Here is a 22,457-nt window from a genome sequence, read left to right as displayed (position 1 = left end):
GACACGATACAACTAGCCGGCATACAACCAAAAACACGGTAACCCTTTCCCCAGAAGAGAATACAAAGTTCTTTTTTTTTGGTTTGGGTAATGTTCACTTTTTTTCTAGCTGATTCACACTTTCTCTTTGATATTCTGAAACTAAAAAACTGAGATATAATGTGAAATGTTATTTGAACGTCTTATGTTGCTGTGTGCCATTGGGTTGATTCCAACTCATAGCGACCCTATAGGGGATTGGAAAAGGGAAAGAAAAAATGATCAATATATACAAACACATCCATATCACAACAAGGATGAACTACTTATAGCCATTACAGTTCATACTATTGCAGTTATTATTAGTTATCCCTGGTGACATGCTTGTAGCTGATATTTATAACTATCTTCTTCCATGACCCATTCCATCTTCCCTTTGCTCTCAGCAAGCATCTCAGCTCCCAGTTCTTTGTCAGGAGGGCTTCACACACGTGTGCAGCTTGATTAATTTTTGCAAATAGAACATAACAATATACCAACACACAGAACATGCCTGGCACTCCTGAAGATCCCTTAGATCTAAATTCTATTCACCACCCTTCTTCAAGGATAACCCCCATCCTGAATTCTAAGAGCATAGATCACTTGTCTCTGTTTTCATATTCATATAAATGGAATCGTATGGGTTTATATTATTTTGAAGTTATGTTGTTGGGTACATATAGATTCAGAGTTGTTATATCTTCCTGATGGATCAACCCATTTGATATTATGAAATGTGGCTCTTTATCTCTAGTAAGACTTCTTGCCTTAAAATCTACTTTTAAAAAATTGTTTACTTTGTCATTATTGTTGAGAACACAGCAAAACATATGCCTGTCCCATTCTACGTGTACAATCCAGTGACATTGATGACATTCTTCAAGTCGTGCAACGATTCTTACCTTCTTTTTCTGAATTGTCCTCCCTCATTAACATAAACTCACTGCCTCCTAAGGTTCCTATCTAATCTTTCCAGTTGCTGTTGTCAGTTTGGTCCCATAGAGACAGTTCTTAAAAGAGCATAATGCCCAAGGCGGACATTTTTTACTAGTTAAGCTAAACTATTAACTGGTTTTAAGAAGACTTCAGGAGATACTTTTGGTTTAAGGTTTAAAGATTATCTCAGGGTAATAGTTTCAGGGGTTCATCCATCCTCCATGGCTCCAGAAAGTCTGAAGTCCCCGAGAATTTGAAATTCTGTTTTGCATTTTTCCTCTTTTGATCAAGAATTCTTCTACAGGCTCTTTGACCAAAACGTTCAGTAATGGTATCCAAATGTCATCCGGTTTTTCTGGCCTCATGGCAAAGGAGACAGGTAGTTGTTCATGTAGGCAATTAGCCACACATTCCATTTCCTCCTCCTATTCCTGACTCAAGGAGCCCTGGTGATGCAGTGGCTAAATGCTTGTCTACTAACCGAAAAATTGGCAGTTCAAATCCACCAGCCACTCTGTGGGAGAAAGATGTGGCAGTCTGTTTCTGTCAAGATTACAGCTTTGGAAACCCTATGGGACAGTTCTATTCTGTTCTATATGGTTGCTATGAGTGGAAATTGACTCAATGGCAATGAGTTTATTTGTTTGTTTTAATTCCTGACTCTCCTTCTTCCTCTGTTGCCCCAGGAAAATAGAGACCAATTGTTGTGCCTTGGATGGCTGCTGGCAAACTCTTAAGACCCCAGGAACTACACATAGTGAACTAGGAGGTCGAACAAAAGCACTAAACACATTATTAGGAAATCTGCTTTCTAAAAAATATATTACTGTAGCTGCACTCACTTTCTTCTGGTTAATATTTGCATAGTATATCTTCTTCCATCTTTTGACTTTCAACCTTTCTGTGTCTTTAAGATTAGGGCATGATTCTCGTAAGCATAGACTGGGTTTTGTTTTCTTTTTAAGCAGTCTGACAACCTTTGTCTTTTAAATGGAGAAGATAGTCAATTTACAGTCGATGTAGCTACTGATGCATTTTAATTTATATCTACCAGCTTATTCCTTATCTTTCACTTGACTCACCTATTTTATATTTCATTGGCTCTCCTTTCTTGACTTTTTTGACCAATCAAGCATTGTCTTAGTCATCTAGTGCGGCTATAACAGAAATACCACAAGTGGATGGCTTTAACAAACAGAAATTTATTTCCTCACAGTAAAGTAGGCTAAAAGTACAAATTCAAGGGGTCAGCTCCAGGGGAAGGCTTTCTCCCTCTGTCGGCTCTGGAGGAAGGCCCTTGTCCTCAATCTTTCCATGGTCAAGGAGCTTCTCAGGCACAGGGACCCTGTGTCCAAAGGCGTGCTCTGCTCCTGGTGCTGCTTTCTTGGTGGTATGAGGTCCCCAATGCTCTGCTTGCTTCCCTTTCATTTTATCTCTTGAGAGATCAAAGGTGGTGCAGGCCACACCCCAGTGAAACTCCTTTTACCTTGGATCAGGGAGGTGACCTGAGTAACGGTGGAGTTACAATTCTACCCTAGTCCTCGCAACATAAAATTACAATCACAAAACGGAGGACAACCACACAATACTGGGAATCATGGCTTAACCAAGTTGATACATTCATTTTTTGAGCGACGTAATTCAATCCATGACAAGCATTTTTATTATTCCATTGTTTTCTTTATTAAATTCTTAGTCATATTTTCTTTACTGTTCTTTTAGTGATGATCTAGAGAGTTCAACATGCAGCCTTCAGTTATTATAATCTAATACAAATGCTTACTTTTAATGCTTAACCAGTAATGCTAAAAACACCCTCAATGACAGGGACTGACACAGTGGCTACAAGAATGGGCTGAAGCATAACAACGATTGTGAGGATGGCACAGGACCAGGCAGTGTTTCGTTCTGTTGTACACAGGGTCTCTGTGAATGGGAACAGATACGATGGCTCCTAACAACAATAATAATGCTAAAACTTTAGAACCCATTGTCTCCATTTATCCCTAAACCATGCCTTTTGTATTATTTTTGTTGAAAACTATAATTCTATATGTATTTCCAGCTCCTCAAGATAGCCTTATTATTGTTTCGTGCGGTCTACTTCATTTATATTTATCCACAAATTTATCCTTTTTTTCCTCTCTCTCTCCTTCATTCTTTCCTACATTTCCACGCATATGAGGAGAATTTTAAAGCATTCTTGGAAGACTTGGACAAGTGGAAGAATCCCTTGTGTTGGATGGGGTGTCTCAACATAAAAAAAGATGTTGGTTCTCCCTAAGTTAATTTTTAAATTACCACTGCCTCAATAAAAATACCAACAAGATTTGTCTAAAACAGGCAGGCTGGTTCTAAACTTCATATAGAAAAATAAACACCCAGGAATAGCCAGGAAAACACTTTTTGAAAAACAAACCTAAGCCTAAGGAATACACACACACGTGCACATGCACGCGTACACACACAGTTAATCCCAGCCAGCTACCAGCAAAGAACTGGATTCTACAAACAACTAAAATGAACTTGAAAGATGAACCTGAGTTCCAGAAGAGAGCACAGCCAGCTGACACCTTGATAACATAATATCTGAAGAAGTCTGCCAGGCTGTGCCCAGGCTCCTGACCTATAGAACCGTGAAATAAATGGGTGGTGTTTTAATCTGCTGAGTTTGTGGTAATAGAAAATGAATACAGCTCCCTTTTATTTTTTCAAGATCAAGCCCTTTCCAACTGCCCTCTTGTTAGATGCCGTTGAGTCAGTTCTGACTCATAGCGACCTTATGTAAAACAGAATGAAACACTGCCTGGTCCTGTACCATCCTCACAACCATTGCTATGTTTGAGCCCATTGTTGCAGCCACGGTGTCAATCCATCTCCTTGAGGGTCTTCCTTTTTTGCTGACCCTCTACTTTACCACACATGATGTCCTTCCCCAGGGACTGGTCCCTCCTAATAACGTGTCCAAAGTACTTGAGATGAAGTCTCACCATTCTTGCTTCTAAGGAGCATTCTGGTTGTACTTCTTCAAAGATAGATTTGTTCATTCTTCTGGCAGTCCATGGTATATTCAATATTCTTCACCAACACCATAATTCAAAGGCATCAATTTTTCTTTGATCTTCCTTATTCATTGTCCAGGTTTCACATGCATAAATCAAACCAAAAAACCAAACCCAGTGCTGTCGAGTCAACTCCCACTCATAGTGACCCCAAAGGACAGAGTAGAACTGCCCCATAGAGTTTCCAAGGAGCACCTGGTAGATTCGAACTGCTGACCCTTTGGTTACCAGCCATAGCACTATGCCACCAGGGTTTCCCTTCACATGCATATGAGGTGATTAAAAATATCATGGCTTGGGTCAGGCTCACCTTAGTCCTCAAAGTGACATCTTTGCTTTTTTAACACTTTAAAGAGGGCTTTTGCAGATTCGCCCAACGCAATATGTTATGTGATTTCTTGACTGCTGCTTCCATGGGTGTTGATTGTGGATCCACATTAAAGTGACATCCTTGACAACCTCAGTATTTTCTCCGTTTATCATGATGTTCCTTATTGGTCCACTTGTGAGGATTTTTGTTTTCTCTATGTTGAAGTGTAATCCTTAAAACAAACAAACAAAAAAAACCAAACCCAGTGCCATCGAGTCAATTCTGACTCATAGCGACCCTATAGGACAGAGTAGAACTGCCCATAGAGTTTCCAAGGTGCGCCTGGCGGATTCGGACTGCAGAACTTTTGGTTAGCAGCCGTAGCACTTAACCATTATGCCAGCAGGGTTTCCGTGTAATCCTTAGTTTTCGTAATTCTGCAGTGCCTGAAATAATTGTACTTATATTTTGTCTGAGTATTATAATTACCTTTGGGAAGCTTATCCCCATATAAACTACTCTCTGATATTATGAAGCATGGACCCTATCACTGACTTACAAGCTCTGCTATGGATATGAAAACATACTTGTTATGTTCACTTAAAATTAAAAGAAAAAAAAACAAACAGAGCAAAAGACAAGCTACAGACTGGGAGGAAAGCTTAGGGAACCATATATTCAATAAGGGTCTAATATCAAAAATATATAAAATACTTTTACAACTTGCCAACAGAAAGAACAAACAATCCAATTAACAAATGGGCAAAGGACTTGAATAGACATTTCACGGAGGAGGATATTCAAATGGCCAATGAGCACAAGAAAAGATGCTCATCGTCATTAGCCATTATTGTTAATTGCTGTTGAGTCGATTCTGACTCATGGCAACCCTACGTGTGCAGAATAGAACTGTACTCCATAGGGTTTTCAAGGCTGCGACCTTTCAGAAGTAGATCGCCAGGCCTATCTTCCCAGGTTCCTCTAGGTGAGTTTGAACCGCCAACCTTTCATCTAGTAGTCCAGCACTTATTGCTGTTACTGTGGGCCGTTGAGTCGATTCCAACTCTTAGTGACCCTATAGGACAGAGTAGAATTGTCCCATAGTGTTTTGTCTTAGTCATCTAGTGCTGCCATAACAGAAGTACCACAAGGGGGTGGCTTTAACAAAGAGGAATTTATTTTCTCACATTCTAGTAGGCTAGAAGTCCAAATTCAGGGAGTCAGCAGCAGGGGAAGGCTTTCTCTCTCTGTCGGCTCTGGAGGAAGGTCCTTATGATCAGTCTTCCCCCAGACTAGGAGCTTCTCAGCACAGGAACCCCAGGTCCAAAGGACGCGCTCTGTTCCCAGCGCTGCTTTCTTGGTGGTATGAGGTCCCCCTGTCTCTCTGCTCACTTCCCTTTCCTTTTATTTCTTGTAAGATAAAAGGTGGTTCAGGCCACACCCCTGAGAGAATCCCTTTACTTTGAATCAGGGATGTGACCTTAATAAGGGTGTTATGATCACACCCTAATCGTCTTTAACATAAAATTACAATCGCAAAATGGAGGACAACCACACAATACTGGGAATCATGGCCCAACCAAGTTGACATATATTTTTGGGGGACACAATTCAATCCATTTCGGGTTTCCAAGGCTGTAATGTTTATGGAAGCAGACTACCACAGCTTTCTCCCGCAGAGAGGCTGGTGGTTTGAATCGCTGACCTTTCTATTAGCAACCAAGTGCTTAACTGCTGTGCCACCAGGGCTCCAGTCCAGTCCCTAGGGAGATGCAAATTACAACCACAATAAGATACCATCTCACCCCCATTAGAATGCCAATAAAAAAAAAAAAAAAAAAGATAGGTGTTGGTGAGGTTGTGGAGAAACAGAAACCCTACGTCCTCCATTCCTGGTGGGAAACTGTGGAAAACAGTTTGTGGTTCCCCCAAAGGTTGTATAACCACCATTAACAAAAAAAAAGAAAGTTGCCGTTGAGTCGATTCCAACCCATAGCAACCCTAGAGGATCGAGTAAAGCTGCCACATAGGGTTTCCAAGGAGCACCTCGTGGGTTCGAACTGCCAACCTTTTGATTAGCAGCTGTAGCTCTTAACCACCATATGACCCAGCTATTCTACTCTTAGTTATATACCCAAGACACTTGAAAGCAGTAACATGAATAAATATATGTACACCAATGTTCATTGCAGCACGATTTACAATAGCCAAAATGTGGCAACAACAGAAATGCCCACCAACAGATGAATGGATAAACACAGTGTGGTATACACATACAGTGGAATAGTACTCAGCCATAAAGAGAAATGAAACCCTCCCTGATACGTGCCACAACATGGATGAACACTAAAAACACGTTGAGTGAAATTATTGTTGTTATTAGGTGCCATTGAGTTGATTTTCAACTCATAGTGGCCCCATATGACAGAGTAGAATGGTCCCATAGGGTTTTCTTTTCTTTTTTTTTTAATCATAACAAAAGCAGATCACCAGGTACTTTCTCTAGCCAAGTAGCGGGTGAGTTTGAACAGCCGACCTTTTGGCTAGCAGCCAGGTGTTTAACCACTGCACCACTAGGGTTAGCAAATACATAAACCAAAACACCCCACTGCCCTCGAGTCAATTCCAACTCATAGCAACCCCATAGGACAGAGTAGAACTGCCTCATAGGGTTTCCAAGGTTGTAAATCTTTGTGGAAGCATACTGCCACATCTTTCTCCTGCAGAGCAGCCAGTGGGTTCAAACAACTGATCTTTGAGTTCGCACCTGAGTGCTTTAACCACGGAGCCACCAGGACTCCTTAGCAAATATACGGAAACCAAAACTTATTAGCAGTTACAGGGAGGGGAGGGAGGGGAAAAGGGAAAGTTTTCGATTAGGGGGTGTTTTAGTTATCTGGTGTTGCTATAACAGAAATACCACAAATGGGGAGCTTTAACAAGCAGAAATTGACTTTCTCACAGTTTAGGAGGCAACAAGTCCAAATTTAGGGTGCCAGCTCTAGGAGAAGGCTTTCTCTCTCTGTCGGGTCTGGAGGAAGGTCCTTGTCTCTTCTGAGCTTCTGCTCCTGGGCAATCTTCATGTAGCTTGGCATCTCTCCTCCGCCATCTCTGCTTGCTTGCTTGTCCTAATCTGCTCTTTTTATATTTTGTAAGAAATTGACTCAAAGCACACTTTACACTAATCCTGCCTTATTAACATAACAAAGACAGCTCCTTCCCAAATGGGATTATATCCATAAACACGACAACAAACAAAACCCATTGCCATCCAGTCGATTCTGACGACTCATAGTGACCCTAGAGGACAGAGTAGAACTGCCCCAGAGGGTTTCTAAGGAGCACCTGGTGGAGATTCAAACAGCTGACCTTTTGGTTAGCAGCTGTAGCACTTAACCACTATGCCACCAGGGTTTCCTCCACAAATACAGAGGTTAGGATTTACAATATATATTTTTGGGGGACACAATTTAATCCATAACAGGGTGCGTTGAGTTTACGTTAATGTGGAATAATTGAGAAAAGGATAGCGAGAATGGTTGTGCACTTGAAGAACATGTTACTGAATTGTACATGTAGAAATTGTTGAGATGTGTATGTTTTGACCACTCATACACACACAAAAACTATTAGTCCTAATAATCTACTTCAGCAAGGTTGCAGGATACAAGGATACAAATATACAAAAATCAATTGTATTTCTACACAAAAGCGATGAACAATCCAAACATGAAATTAAGAAAAAAGTTCCATTTACGGGATAGCAATTGAAATAATGTTTCAATTCAGTTGAGCTTCCATATGACTGCAGCCCCAGCTGGCACCACATGGAGCAGAAGAAACGCCCAGCTGAGCCCAGTAAACCCACAGAATCATGACAGATGATAAGTAATTGGTGTTATTTTAAGCCATAAGTTTCAGGGTGCTTTGTTATGCAGCAACAGATAACCAGAGCAGGCTGCATTGTTCACTGCTAAATCCCCAGCTCCTAGAACATTGAATAAAACCCATGACAGCCCCAACTGTACAACAGGCACTTGAGATATTTATAACAACCTATTATTGTTATTATTAGTTTTTTTGCCACTGAGTCAGCTTTGACTCATGGTGACCCCATGCACAACAGAACAAAACATGTTACCTGGCCCCGCACCATCTGCACGATTCCTGGCGTGCTCTAGTCCATTGCTGCAGCCATTGCTGCAGCCATTGCTGTATATTTTGAGTGCCTTCTAACCTAGGGAGCTCATCTTCCAGTGGTATATCAGACAATATTCTGCTGTGATTCATGAGGTTCTCATTGGCTAATTTTTGGAGGTAGATCACCAGGCCTTTCTCCCTAGTCTGTCACAGTCTGGAAGCTCCACTGAGAGCTGTCCACCATGGGTGACCATGCTGGTATTTGAAATACCAGTGGCATAGCTTCCAGTATCATAGCAACATGCAAGCCACCACAGTACAACAAACTGAAAGACAGGTGGTAGATAACAACCTGTTGTTTTTAGCTGCCGTTGAGTCAGCCCCCGACTCATGGTGACCCCATGTACGCCTGAACGAAACGCGGCCTGGTCCTGTGCCATCACTGTGATCAGCTGGAGATTGGACTGTTGTGATCCATAGGTTTTTACTGACTGATTTCAGAAGCAGATCACCAAGCCTTTCTTCTTAGTTTGTCTTAGTCCGGAAGCTCCACTGAAGCCTGTTCAGCATCATGGCAACACACGAGCCTCCACTGACAGCCAGCAGTGGCTGCACATGAGGCGCATTGGCTGGGAATTAAACCTAGGCCTCCTGCCTGGAAGAAGAGAATTCTACTACTGAATCACCACTGCCTCGCCAGGTGCAGTACGATGGATCATTCTTATATGGCCTGTCTTGCCACGGTCTTGTAAGTCCCACCCAATCGGTTGTGCAAATGTGGAAATTATGGCACACCAAGGGGGACTGGTCAGTTTTGCCATCCCACTAGCCTTAAAATGAGCCACCCCTCAGCACAACTGGACTAAACCAAAAGCTAAGAAGTTTCCTGAATACAACCAAACACTTCAAGGGACTGAGTAGCGGGGGGGCGGGGGGGGGTGGTGCCTGGGGACCATGGTTTCAGGGGACATCTAGGTCAACTGGCATAACAAAATGTATTAAGGAAATGTTCTGCATCCCACTTTGGTGCGTGGCATCGGGGGTCTTAAAAGCTAGTGAGCGGCTATCTGAGATGCATCAGTTGGTCCCAACCCACCTGGAGCAAAGGAGAATGAAGAACACCAAAGACACAAGGAAAATATGAGCCCAAGAGACAGAAAGGGCCGCACAAACCAAAGACTCCATCGGCCTGAGAGTAGAAGAACTAGATGATGCCCAGGTACCACCACTGGCCACCCTAACAGGGAACACAAGAGAGAGTCCCTGATGGAGCAGGAGAAAAGTGGGGTACAAAACTCAAATTCTAGTAAAAAGACCAGACTTATTGGTCTGAATAAGACTGGAGGGACCCAGGAAGACATTGCTTCTGGACTCTCTGTTAGCCCAGAACTAAAACCATTCCTGAAGCCCACTCTTCAGACATAGATTAGACTGGACTATAAGACATAAAATGATGCTCGTGAAGAGAGTGCTTTTTAGCTCAAGTAGATACATGACACTAAATGGGCAGCTCCTGTCTAGAGGTGAGGTGAGAAGGCAAAAAAGATACAGGAGCTGATTGAATGGACACAGGAAATCCGGGGTGGAATGGAGGAGTATGCTGTCACATTATAAAGAGAGCAACTAGGGTTACGTAACAACGTGTGTATAAATTTTTGTACAAGAAACTAACTTGAACTGTAAACTTTCACTTAAAGCACAATAAAAAAAAAAAGAGCCATCCCAGAGGCGGGAGGAGAGGATCTCACCACCACCAGGAAAGAAGATCCAGGAGTGAAGTGCATCCTTTGGACCCAGGATCCCTGTGCTGAGAAGTTCCTGGAACCAGGAGACAGAGACACACAGAGAGAGAGAAAGAGAGCTGTAACACTGAAGGCAGTGAAAACCAGTGGCAGAGAACCAGCGACAGGAGAGGCCGGTAGGAGACAGTGCAGTGGACTTCTTGGCTCATGGAGCAAGAAAGCTGAGTGCCTTCGGGCAGGGGGCTTGTTGACAGAGTTGGGTACCTCCAGGCACTTGGTGGAGCTAGGTTTGCTGACCCAGGGAGCTAGAGCTGAGCACCTTTGGGCCAAGGCTTACTGGTGGAGTGGAGCGCTAAAAGAACTTTGTAACACTAGCCCAAGCAGGATAGAGGTCGGGCCAAGAGGCCGGGTGGCCAGAGAGAGGCCTGTCTATGGGCACAGCTGAAAAGAAGCTGTCCTGATGGAAGAGCTGTATCCTGAGCATTCCTGAACCTGAATTGTAACCTATTACTTGCCAAATAAACCCCATAACTGTGAGTATGGTCTGTGAGTTCTGTGTGGCCGTTGCAATGAAATATCAAACTCAGCAGAGAAGTAGAGAGTGCCGTGGGCGGGATGGTCGGCGTCAGAACTGGTAAAGATGGCAGAGAGAGGAGGCATGTCCGACCTCCGCCTCATAGGAATCAGTCTTGGGCTGTTGATCTTGAGTCTCCTTCTCCCTTGTGAAGTTAGAGGAGGTCATACAGCACTTCTCCCATACCATTTTTTTTTAATTAACTTTTATTAAGCTTCAAGTGAACATTTACATTTCCAATCAGTCTGTCACATGTAAGTTTACATACATCTTACTCCCTTCTCCCACTTGCTCTCCCCCTATTGAGTCAGCCCTTTCAGTCTCTCGTTTCATGCCAATTTTGCCGTCTTCCCTCTCTCTCTATCTTCCCATCCCCCCTCCAGTCAAAAGTTGCCAACACACTCTCCAGTGTCCACCTGATTTAATTAGCTCACTCTTCATCAGCATCTCTCTCCCCCCCACTGACCAGTCCCTTTCATGTCTGATGAATTGTCTTCGGGGATGGTTCCTGTCCTGTGCCAACAGAAGGTCTGGGGAGCATTGCCACCGGGATTCCTCTAGTCGCAGTCAGACCATTAAGTATGGTCTTTTTATGAGAATTTGGGGTCTGTATCCCACTGATCTCCTGCTCCCTCAGGAGTTCTCTGTTGTGCTCCCTGACAGGGCAGTCATCGATTGTGGCCGGGCACCAACTAGTTCTTCTGGTCTCAGGGTGATGTAGGTCTCTGGTTCATGTGGCCCTTTCTGTCTCTTGGGTTCTTAGTTGTCATGTGGCCTTGGTGTTCTTCATTTTCCTTTGCTCCGGGTGGGTTGAGACCAATTGATGCATCTTAGATGGCCGCTTGTTAGCATTTAGGACCCCAGACACCACATTTCAAAGTGGGATGCAGAATGTTTTCATAATAGAATTATTTTGCCAATTGACTTAGAAGTCCCCTCAAACCATGTTCCCCAGACCCCAGCCCCTGCTCCGCTGACCTTTGAAGCATTCATTTTATCCCGGAAACCTCTTTGCTTTTAGTCCAGTCCAATTGGGCTGACCTTCCTTGTACTGAGTGTTGTCTTTCCCTTCACCCAAAGCAGTTCTTATCTACTGATTGATCAATAAAAAACCCTCTCCCTCCCTCCCTCCCTCCCCCCTTCATAACCACAAAAGTATGTGTTCTTCTCAGTTTTTTCCATTTCTCAAGATCTTGTAATAGTGGTCTTATACAATATTTGTCCTTTTGCCTCTGACTCATTTCGCTCAGCATAATGCCTTCCAGATTCCTCCGTGTTATGAAATGTTTCAGAGATTCGTCACTGTTCTTTATCGATGCGTAGTATTCCATTGTGTGAATATACCACAATTTATTTACCCATTCATCCGTTGATGGACACCTTGGTTGTTTCCAGCTTTTTGCTATTGTAAACAGAGCTGCAATAAACATGGGTGTGCATATATCTGTTTGTGTGAAGGCTCTTGTATCTCTAGGGTATATTCTGAGGAGTGGGATTTCTGGGTTGTATGGTAGTTCTATTTCTAACTGTTTAAGATAACGCCAGATGGATTTCCAAAGTGGTTGTACCATTTTACATTCCCACCAGCAGTGTATGAGAGTTCCAATCTCTCCGCAGCCTCTCCAACATTTATTATTTTGTGTTTTTTGGATTAATGCCAGTCTAGTTGGTGTGAGATGGAATCTCATCATAGTTTTAATTTGCATTTCTCTAGTGGCTAATGATCGGGAGCATTTTCTCATGTATCTGTTGGCTGCCTGAATATCTTCTTTAGTGAAATGTGTGTTCATATCCTTTGCCAACTTCTTGATTGGGTTGTTTGTCTTTTTGTGGTTGAATTTTGACAGAATCATGTAGATTTTAGAGATCAGGCGCTGGTCTGAGATGTCATAGCTGAATATTCTTTCCCAGTCTGTAGGTGGTCTTTTTACTCTTTTGGTGAAGTCTTTAGATGAGCATAGGTGTTTGATTTTTAGGAGCTCCCAGTTATCTGGTTTCTCTTCATCATTTTTGGTAATGTTTTGTATTCTGTTTATGCCCTGTATTAGGGCTCCTAGGGTTGTCCCTATTTTTTCTTCCATGATCCTTATTGTTTTAGTCTTTATGTTTAGGTCTTTGATCCACTTGGAGTTAGTTTTTGTGCATGGTGTGAGGTATGGGTCCTGTTTCATTCTTTTGCAAATGGATATCCAGTTATGCCAGCACCATTTGTTAAAAAGACTATCTTTTCCCCAATTAACTGACACTGGTCCTTTGTCAAATATCAGCTGCTCATACATGGATGGATTTATATCTGGGTTCTCAATTCTGTTCCATTGGTCTATGTGCCTGTTGTTGTACCAGTACCAGGCTGTTTTGACTACTGTAGCTGTATAATAGGTTCTGAAATCAGGTAGAGTGAGGCCTCCCACTTTCTTCTTCTTTTTCAGTAAAGCTTTGCTTATCCGGGGGTTCTTTCCCTTCCATATGAAATTGGTGATTTGTTTCTCTATCCCCTTAAAATATGACATTGGAATTTGGATCGGAAGTGCGTTATATGTATAGATGGCTTTTGGTAGAATAGACATTTTTACTATGTTAAGTCTTCCTATCCATGAGCAGGGTATGTTTTTCCACTTAAGTATTACCTCTTGAATTTCTTGTAGTAGAGCTTTGTAGTTTTCTATGTATAGGTCTTTTACATCCTTGGTAAGATTTATTCCTAAGTATTTTATCTTCTTGGGGGCTACTGTGTATGGTATTGATTTGGTTATTTCCTCTTCGGTGTTCTTTTTGTTGATGTAGAGGAATCCAAGTGATTTTTGTATGTTTATTTTATAACCTGAGACTCTGCCAAACTCTTCTATTAGTTTCAGTAGTTTTCTGGAGGATTCCTTAGGGTTTTCCGTGTATACGATCATGTCATCTGCAAATAGTGATAGCTTTACTTCCTCCTTGCCAATTGGATACCCTTTATTTCTTTGTCTAGCCTAATTGCCCTGGCTAGGACTTCAAGTACAATGTTGAATAAGAGTGGTGATAAAGGGCATCCTTGTCTGGTTCCCGTTCTCAAGGGAAATGCTTTCAGGTTCTCTCCATTTAGAGTGATATTGGCTGTTGGCTTTGCATAGATGTCCTTTATTATGTTGAGGAATTTTCCTTCAATTCCTATTTTGGTAAGAGTTTTTATCATAAATGGGTGTTGAACTTTGTCAAATGCCTTTTCTGCATCTATTGATAAGATCATGTGGTTTTTATCTTTTGTTTTATTTATGTGATGGATTACATTAATGGTTTTTCTGATATTAAACCAGCCTTGCATACCTGGTATAAATCCCACTTGATCAGGGTGAATTATTTTTTTGATGTGTTGTTGGATTCTATTGGCTAGAATTTTGTTGAGGATTTTTGCATCTATGTTCATGAGGGATATAGGTCTATAATTTTCTTTTTTTGTAATGTCTTTACCTGGTTTTGGTATCAGGGAGATGGTAGCTTCATAGAATGAGTTGGGTAGTATTCCGTCTTTTTCTATGCTTTGAAATACCTTCAGTAGTAGTGGTGTTAACTCTTCTCTGAAAGTTTGGTAGAACTCTGCAGTGAAGCCGTCCGGGCCAGGACTTTTTTTTGTTGGAAGTTTTTTGATTACCGTTTCAATCTCTTTTTTTTGTTATGGGTCTATTTAGTTGTTCTACTTCTGAATGTGTTAGTTTAGGTAGGTAGTGTTTTTCCAAGAAGTCATCCATTTCTTCTAGGTTTTCAAATTTGTTAGAGTACAATTTTTCGTAGTAATCTGAAATGATTCTTTTAATTTCATTTGGGTCTGTTCTGATGTGGTCCTTCTCGTTTCTTATTCGGGTTATTTGTTTCCTTTCCTGTTTTTCTTTAGTCAGTCTAGCCAATGGTTTATCAATTTTGTTAATTTTTTCAAAGAACCAGCTTTTGGCTTTGTTAATTCTTTCAATTGTTTTTCTGTTCTCTAATTCATTTAGTTCAGATCTAATTTTTATTATTTGTTTTCTTCTGGTGCCTGATGGGTTCTTTTGTTGCTCACTTTCTATTTGTTCAAGTTGTCGGGACAGTTCTCTGATTTTGGCTCTTTCTTCTTTTTGTATGTGTGCATTTATCGATATAAATTGGCCTCTGAGCACTGCTTTTGCTGTGTCCCAGAGGTTTTGATAGGAAGTATTTTCATTCTCGTTGCTTTCTAAGAATTTCCTTATTCCCTCCTTGATGTCTTCTATAACCCAGTCTTTTTTCAGGAGGGTATTGTTCATTTTCCAAGTATTTGATTTCTTTTCCCTAGTTTTTCTGTTATTGATTTCTAGTTTCATTGCCTTGTGGTCTGAGAAGATGCTTTGTAATATTTCAATGTTTTGGACTCTGCAAAGATTTGTTTTATGACCTAATATGTGGTCTATTCTAGAGAATGTCCCATATGCACTAGAAAAAAAAGTATATTTTGCAGCAGTTGGGTGGAGAGTTCTGTGTAAGTCAATGAGGTCAAGTTGGTTGATTGTTGTAAGTAGGTCTTCCGTGTCTCTATTGAGCTTCTTACTGGATGTCCTGTCCTTCTCCGAAAGTGGTGTGTTGAAGTCTCCTACTATAATTGTGGAGGTGTCTATCTCACTTTTCAATTCTGTTAAAATTTGATTTATGTATCTTGCAGCCCTGTCATTGGGTGCATAAATATTTAATATGGTTATGTCTTCCTGATCAATTGTCCCTTTTATCATTATATAGTGTCCTTCTTTATCCTTTGTGGTGGATTTAAGTCTAAAGTCTATTTTGTCAGAAATTAATATTGCTACTCCTCTTCTTTTTTGCCTATTGTTTGCTTGATATATTTTTTTCCATCCTTTGAGTTTTAGTTTGTTTGTGTCTCTAAGTCTAAGCTGTGTCTCTTGTAGGCAGCATATAGATGGATCGTGTTTCTTTATCCAGTCCGTGACCCTCTGTCTCTTTATTGGTGCATTTAGTCCATTTACATTCAGCGTAATTATAGGTAAATAAGTTTTTAGTGCTGTCATTTTGATGCATTTTCACGTGTGTTGTTGGCCATTTCATTTTTCCACATACTTTTTTGTGCTGAGACGTTTTTCTTAGTAGATTGTGAGATCCTCATTTTCATAATGTTTAACTTTATGTTGGTTAAGTCGTTAACGTTTTCCTTGAGTTATGGAGTTGATACTCCTTTTTGTGGTTACCTTATTATTTACCCCTATTTTTCTAAGTAAAAACCTAACTTGTATCGTTCTATATCACCTTGTATCACTCTCCATCTGGCAGTTCAATGCCTCCTGTATTTAGTCCCTCTTTTTGATTATTGTGATCTTTTATCTATTGATTTCCATGATTCCCTGTTATGTGTATTATTTTGTTTATTTATTTATTTTTTAGAATTAATCTTAATTTGTTTGTTTTTGTGCTTTCCCTATTTGAGTTGATATCAGGACGTTCTGTTTTGTGACCTTGTATTGTGCTGGTACCTGATATTATTGGTTCTCTGACCAAACAATCTCCTTTAGCATTTCTTGCAGCCTTCGTTTGGTTTTTGCAAATTCTCTAAACTTGTGTTTATCTGTAAATATCTTAATTTCACCTTCATATTTCAGAGAGAGTTTTGCTGGATATATGATCCTTGGTTGGCAGTTTTTCTCCTTCAGTGCTCTGTATACGTCGTCCCATTCCCTTCTTGCCTGCATGGTTTCTGCTGAGTAGTCTGAACTTATTCTTATTGATTCTCCCTTGAAGGAAACCTTTCTTTTCACCCTGGCTGCTTTTGAAATTTTCTGTTTATCTTTGGTTTTGGCAAGTTTGATGATAATATGTCTTGGTGTTTTTCTTTTTGGATCAATCTTAAATGGGGTTCGATGAGCATCTTGGCTAGATATCCTTTCGTCTTTCATGATGTCAGGGAAGTTTTGTGTCAGGAGTTCTTCGACTATTTTCTCTGTGTTTTCTGTTCCCCCTCCCTGTTCTGGGACTCCAATCACTCGCAAGTTATCCTTCTTGATAGAGTCCCACATGATCCTTAGGGTTTCTTCATTTTTTTTTAATTCTTTTCTCTGATTTTTTTTCAGCTATGTTGGTGTTGATTCCCTGGTCCTCCAGATGTCCCAGTCTGCATTCTAATTGCTCGAGTCTGCTCCTCTGACTTCCTATTGCGTTGTCTAATTCTGTAATTTGATTGTTAATCTTTTGGATTTCTACATGCTGTCTCTCTATGGATTCTTGCAACTTATTAATTTTTCCACTATGTTCTTGAATAATCTTTTTGAGTTCTTTAACAGTTTTATCAGTGTGTTCCTTGGCTTTTTCTGCAGTTAGCCTAATTTCATTTGTGATGTCTTTAAGCATTCTGTAAATTAGTGTTTTATATTGTGTATCTGATAATTCCAGGATTGTATCTTCATTTGGGAAAGATTTTGATTCTTTTGTTTGGGGGGTTGGAGAAGCTGTCATGGTCTGCTTTTTTATGTGGTTTGATATGGACTGCTGTCTCCGAGCCATCACTGGGAAACTAGTTTTTCCAGAAAATCCGCTAAAAAAAATGCAGTCAGATCCCTATCAGAGTTCTCCCTCTGGCTCAGGCTATTCGGATGTTAATGGAGCCGCCTGGGGAGGGTGGGGGAGGTATCAGAGAGCTAGGAGTGTAGCACCTCAGAATATAGCCAGAGTTGTTTGTCTTACTTGGAATGACTCTTATATCTGAGATTTCCACGGGGCGCGTCGCCTATATGTACTGGCTGTGTGGAGATTGCCCCCCAGGGGTTCTGGCCCGCTGGCGTCACGGTCAGATCCTCCACTATCAGCCCCACCCCCAAGGTTAAGGCTCCCCTACTGGGACAGTGCACTCCCGTCTCCAAAATCAGTCGCTGCCTCCCGGGGACTCCCCGTCCCGCCAGCCGCGTCGGGCGCCGCTCCCGGGAACTGGGTGGGGTCCCCCCCCCGGGTCAGCTCAGGAGAGTGGTGCAGGTCCCCGTGCCTGAGTCGCGACTGCGCGTCCCGGCTCGGGCACTGCTCTCCCCCTTCCAAGACCAGCCACTGCCTCCCAGGGACTTCTTCCACCGGCTGCTCCGCCACACCACCCGCGAGAACCGGCTGGGCCCGCGCGAACCGGTTGGGCCCGCGCGAACTGGTTGGGACCATCCCGGGGCCAATTCCGGGAAATGTAGCTGATCCCCGCACTCCCGCCCCGCGCACGCCCGCCAAAATCCCGGCGGGACGGCTCCCCAGCTGGGACGCTGCTCTCCCCACTCCAAGACCAGTCATTTCCTCCCGGGGACTTCTCCCTCCGGCGCGCCGCGCCATTCGCCCAAACTAGGTGGGCGCCACCCACACGGACGGCTGGACCCCCCCCGGGGTCAATTCAGAGGAATGTAGTTGGTCCCCGCGCTCACTCCCCGCCCGCGCCCTCCAAAATCCCGGCGGGAAGGCTCCCCGGCTGGGACGCTGCTCTCCCCGCTCCAAGACCAGTCGCTTCCTCCCTGGGACTTCTCCCTCAGATGCGCCGCGCTGCTCGCGCGAACTGGGTGGGCCCGCCCGCACGCACGACTGGGCCCCCCCCCGGGGTCAATTTGGGGAAATGTAGCTGGTCCCTGCGGTCGTGCCACGCCCGCTCCCCGCCAAACTCCCGGCGGGACGGTTCCCCGGCTGGGACGCTGCTCTCCCCGCTCCAAGACCAGTCACTGCCTCCCGGGGACTTCTCCCACCGGCTGCGCCGCCACTCAGCCCACGCCAACCGGCTGGGCTCCCTCCCGGGATGAGTTCGGGGGCTAGGGCTGGGCCCCTTGTCTGTGCGGTCTGCACCCCTGGGCTCTGCCCCGAATCGGGCTCCAAAGGTCACCTGCCTGGTACGCTGGCTCCTGGCTCTGAAAACAATCGCTGTCTCCCCGTATTTGTTCGTTCTCCGTCTCTAAATCTGTGTTTGTTGTTCAGAGTTCGTAGATTGTTATGTATGTGATCGATTCACTTGTTTTTCCGAGTCTTTGTTGCAAGAGGGATCCGCGGTAGCGTCCACCTAGTCCGCCATCTTGGCCCCAGGTCTCCCATACCATTTTTACAACAGATAGTATTCTTATCTTAATTTTATAGATAAGGAGATTGATGCACAAGGATGTTACGTAACTTCCCCAAGGTCACAAAGTTTAGAAATGGCAAAGCTGAGACATGAACACCCAGGCAGGCTGGCTTCAGGAGCCACATTTTAACCACAGGGCTCCTCATGAAACAGGAACTGAGTTATATGCAGCCAGCACCTATTCTTCCCTTGGGCCAGAACTGGGCAAGGTCTTAGTGCAGAACAAAAGCAAGCAGAGGTCTTGGAGCCACATCAGATCGCCCGAGGCCTTCCAACAAGGACAGGGCACTCACCCTCAGCCCGGTTTGCACCCTTGACTGAGCTTCTGTTTCAGAATAATGGCACCAAAGAGATCCAGGTCCTCATCACTGAACAACGAATAAGTAAGACCAAAGAGAATTGACGCGTATGAATACGGTATTGGCGACGAATATTGAATATATCATGGACTGCCAGAACGAACCAATCTGTCTTGGAAGAAGCACAGCCAGAATGCTCCTTAGAATTATGTCACTTGCTCTGGACATGTTATCAGGAGGGACCAATCCCTGGAGAAGGACATTGTCTTAGTTAACCAGTGCTGCTATAATAGAAATACCACATATGGGTAGCTTCAACAAACAAATTTATTTTCTCACAGTTTAAGAGGCTGTAAGTCCAAATTTAGGGTGCCAGCTCTAGGTGAAGTCTTTCTCCTTTGGTAGACTCTGGAGGAAGGTCCTTGTCTCTCCTGAGCTTCTGCTCCTGGGTGATCTTCACATGGCTTGGCACCTATCTTGCCACACCTCTGCTTGCTCACTTGCTTGTTTAATCTCTTTTATACCTTAGGAAAAAATGACTAAAGACATACTCTGTACTAATAAGACAGAGGTCTCCAGGCTGCGGAAAATTCCACTGCCTCAAGCAGCTTGCTTGGCATGGCCTGCAGCTCTACATTATAATCCTCTTTCCTTTGCTTGGTACACCCCGTAGCTTTACATTAGAACCCTGGTTCCTTTGGTTGATATGTCCCATGGCTTTACAGTAAAATCCTGGTTCCCCTCTCCTTAACTGCTACCCCAAAACTAGAGGAAATTGGCGGAAACCAGTTTGGACACCATGTTGACGTTCAGGATAACATTTTAGACCTCATACATAGTAACTTCCCCACCCCTGGCTGGAGTTTAACTGCCATTTTCTGAACACACGATGCATGAACTTATATGTAAACCCCATTGCATGTGTGTAGTATGATCAAGAATGTTGTTGATGTAACTTGTATGAACTTTCTACTTGTAAACCCCTTAAAAGTAACCTTCCCCCTTGCCCTCGCTGAGCAGTCTTGGTGGCAGCAGCCCTGTTTCCTTTCCTTGTGCAACAAAATAAAGGTGTCTTTCTACTTTCCCACCAGGTTCTCTCATTTATTGGCTGAGACAAATCGCATCAAGCAGAACCTTGAGTTTCCACCTGGCCACACTAATACTGTCTTATTAACATAACAAAGAAACACATTCCCAAATGTGATTATAACCACAGGTATAGGGGTTGCCCCACGTGTCTGTCAGTTTGTCATACTGTTGTAGCTTGAGTGTTGCTGTGATGCTGGAAGCTATGCCACCGGTATTCAAATACGAGCAGGGTCACTCACCCACGGTAGACAGGTTTCAAATGAGCTTCTAGACTAAGACAGGCTAGGAAGAAGGACCAGGCAGTTACTTCTGGAAAAAAAAAAAAAAAAAAGCTAGTGAAAAACTTACAGATAGCAGTGGAACATTGCCTGATATAGTGCTAGAAGATGAGCCCCACAGGTTGGAAGGCACTCAAAATATGACTGGGGAAGAGCTGCCTCCTCAAAGTAGAGTCTACCTTAATGATGTGGATGGAGTCAAGTGTTTGGGACCTTCACTTGCTGATACGGCATGACTCAAAATGAGAAGAAATAGCTGCAACCATCCATTAGTAATAAGAACATGCAATGTATGGAACATGAAACTAGGAAAATTGGAAATTGTCAAAAATTAAATACAATGCATAAACGTCCATATCCTAGGTATTAGTGAGCTGAAATGGACTGCTATTGGCCATTTTGAATCAAACAATCATATAGTCTACTATCCTGGGAATGACAAAGAAAACAGAGTAGAACTGCCACATAGGGTTTCCAAGGAGTGCCTGGTGGATTCAAACTGCCATTCTTTCGGTTAGCAGCTGTAGCTCTTAACCACCATACCACCAGGGTTTCCTCAGTATGGATTATACCTCAACATGAAGAAAACAAAAATCCTCACAACTGGGCCAATAAGTAACATCATGATAAACCGAGCAAAGATTGAAGTTGTCAAGGATTTCGTTTTTACTTAGATCCACAATCAACACCCATGGAAGCAGCAGTAAAGGAATCAAACGATAATTTGCCTATTGTCATGGAATGAATTGTGTCACCCCTAAAATGTCTGTCAGTTTGGCGAGGTCATGATTCCCTTGTATGATTGTATGACTGTCTATCATTTTATCAGCTGGTGTGATTTCCCTATGTGTTGTAAATCCCATCGCTATGATGTAACAAGATGGATCAGCGGCAGTTGTATTCATGAGGTCTACAAGATTAGATAGTGTTTTAAAACAATCTCTTTTGAGATATAAAAGAGAAGTGAGCAGAGAGACGGGGACCTATTACCACCAAGAAAGCAGTGCCAAGAGCAGAGAGAGTCCTTTGGACCTGAGGTTCCTGCACTAAAATGCTCCCAAACCAAGGGAAGACTGATGCATCACAGGAGCCTTGCTTCTGGAGCCAGTGCACTGAATTCGGACTTCTAGCCTACTGGACTGTGAGAAAATAAATTTCTCTTTATTGAAAAAAAGAAATCAAACAATCTCCCTTGGAAGAAGTACAGACAGAATACTCCTTAGAAGCAAGGATGTTGAGACTTCGTCTCACATACTTTGGCAATGTTATCAGGAGAGATCAGACCCTGGAGAAGCACATCATGCTTGGTAAAGTAGAGGGTCAGCGAAAAAGAGGAAGACCCTCAACAAGAAGGATTGACACACTGACTGCAACAAAGGCCTCAAGCATAACAACGATTATGAGAATGGCACAGACCAGGCAGTGTTTCATTCTGTTGCACAGAGGGTCGCTGTTAATCAGTACGGACTTGACGGCACCTAACAACAACATAGAGGTTAGGATTTACAGCACATATTTTGAGGGTGCGCAATTCAATCCATAACATTGTTTATATACCACATTTTGTTGTCCGTTGAGTTGATTTCAATTCATAGCAACCCTATGTGACAGAGTAGAACTGCCCCCATTGAGTTTTCTAGCCTATAATCTTTATGGGAACAGATTGCTTTAGCTACTGTACATTCAAGAGCAAGTTTCAGAGTCTCTTCTGACATCCATTTTGGCCTTTTCTTTCTCTCCTGTCTTTTTAATGACCTTTTGCTTTCTTCATGTATGATGTCCTTGATGTCATCCCACCACTTGTCTGGTCTTCAGTCATTAGTGTTCAATGCATCAAATCTATTTTTGAAATGGCCTCTAAATTCAGGTGGGATATACTCAAGTTTGTACTTGGGCTCTCATGGACTTGTTTTCATTTTCTTCAGCTTCAACTTGAACTTGCAT

This window comes from Loxodonta africana, chromosome 11 (genome assembly GCF_030014295.1).
Source record: "Loxodonta africana isolate mLoxAfr1 chromosome 11, mLoxAfr1.hap2, whole genome shotgun sequence".
Taxonomy (NCBI): Eukaryota; Metazoa; Chordata; class Mammalia; order Proboscidea; family Elephantidae; genus Loxodonta; species Loxodonta africana.
Note: the sequence above shows the minus strand (reverse complement) of the source record.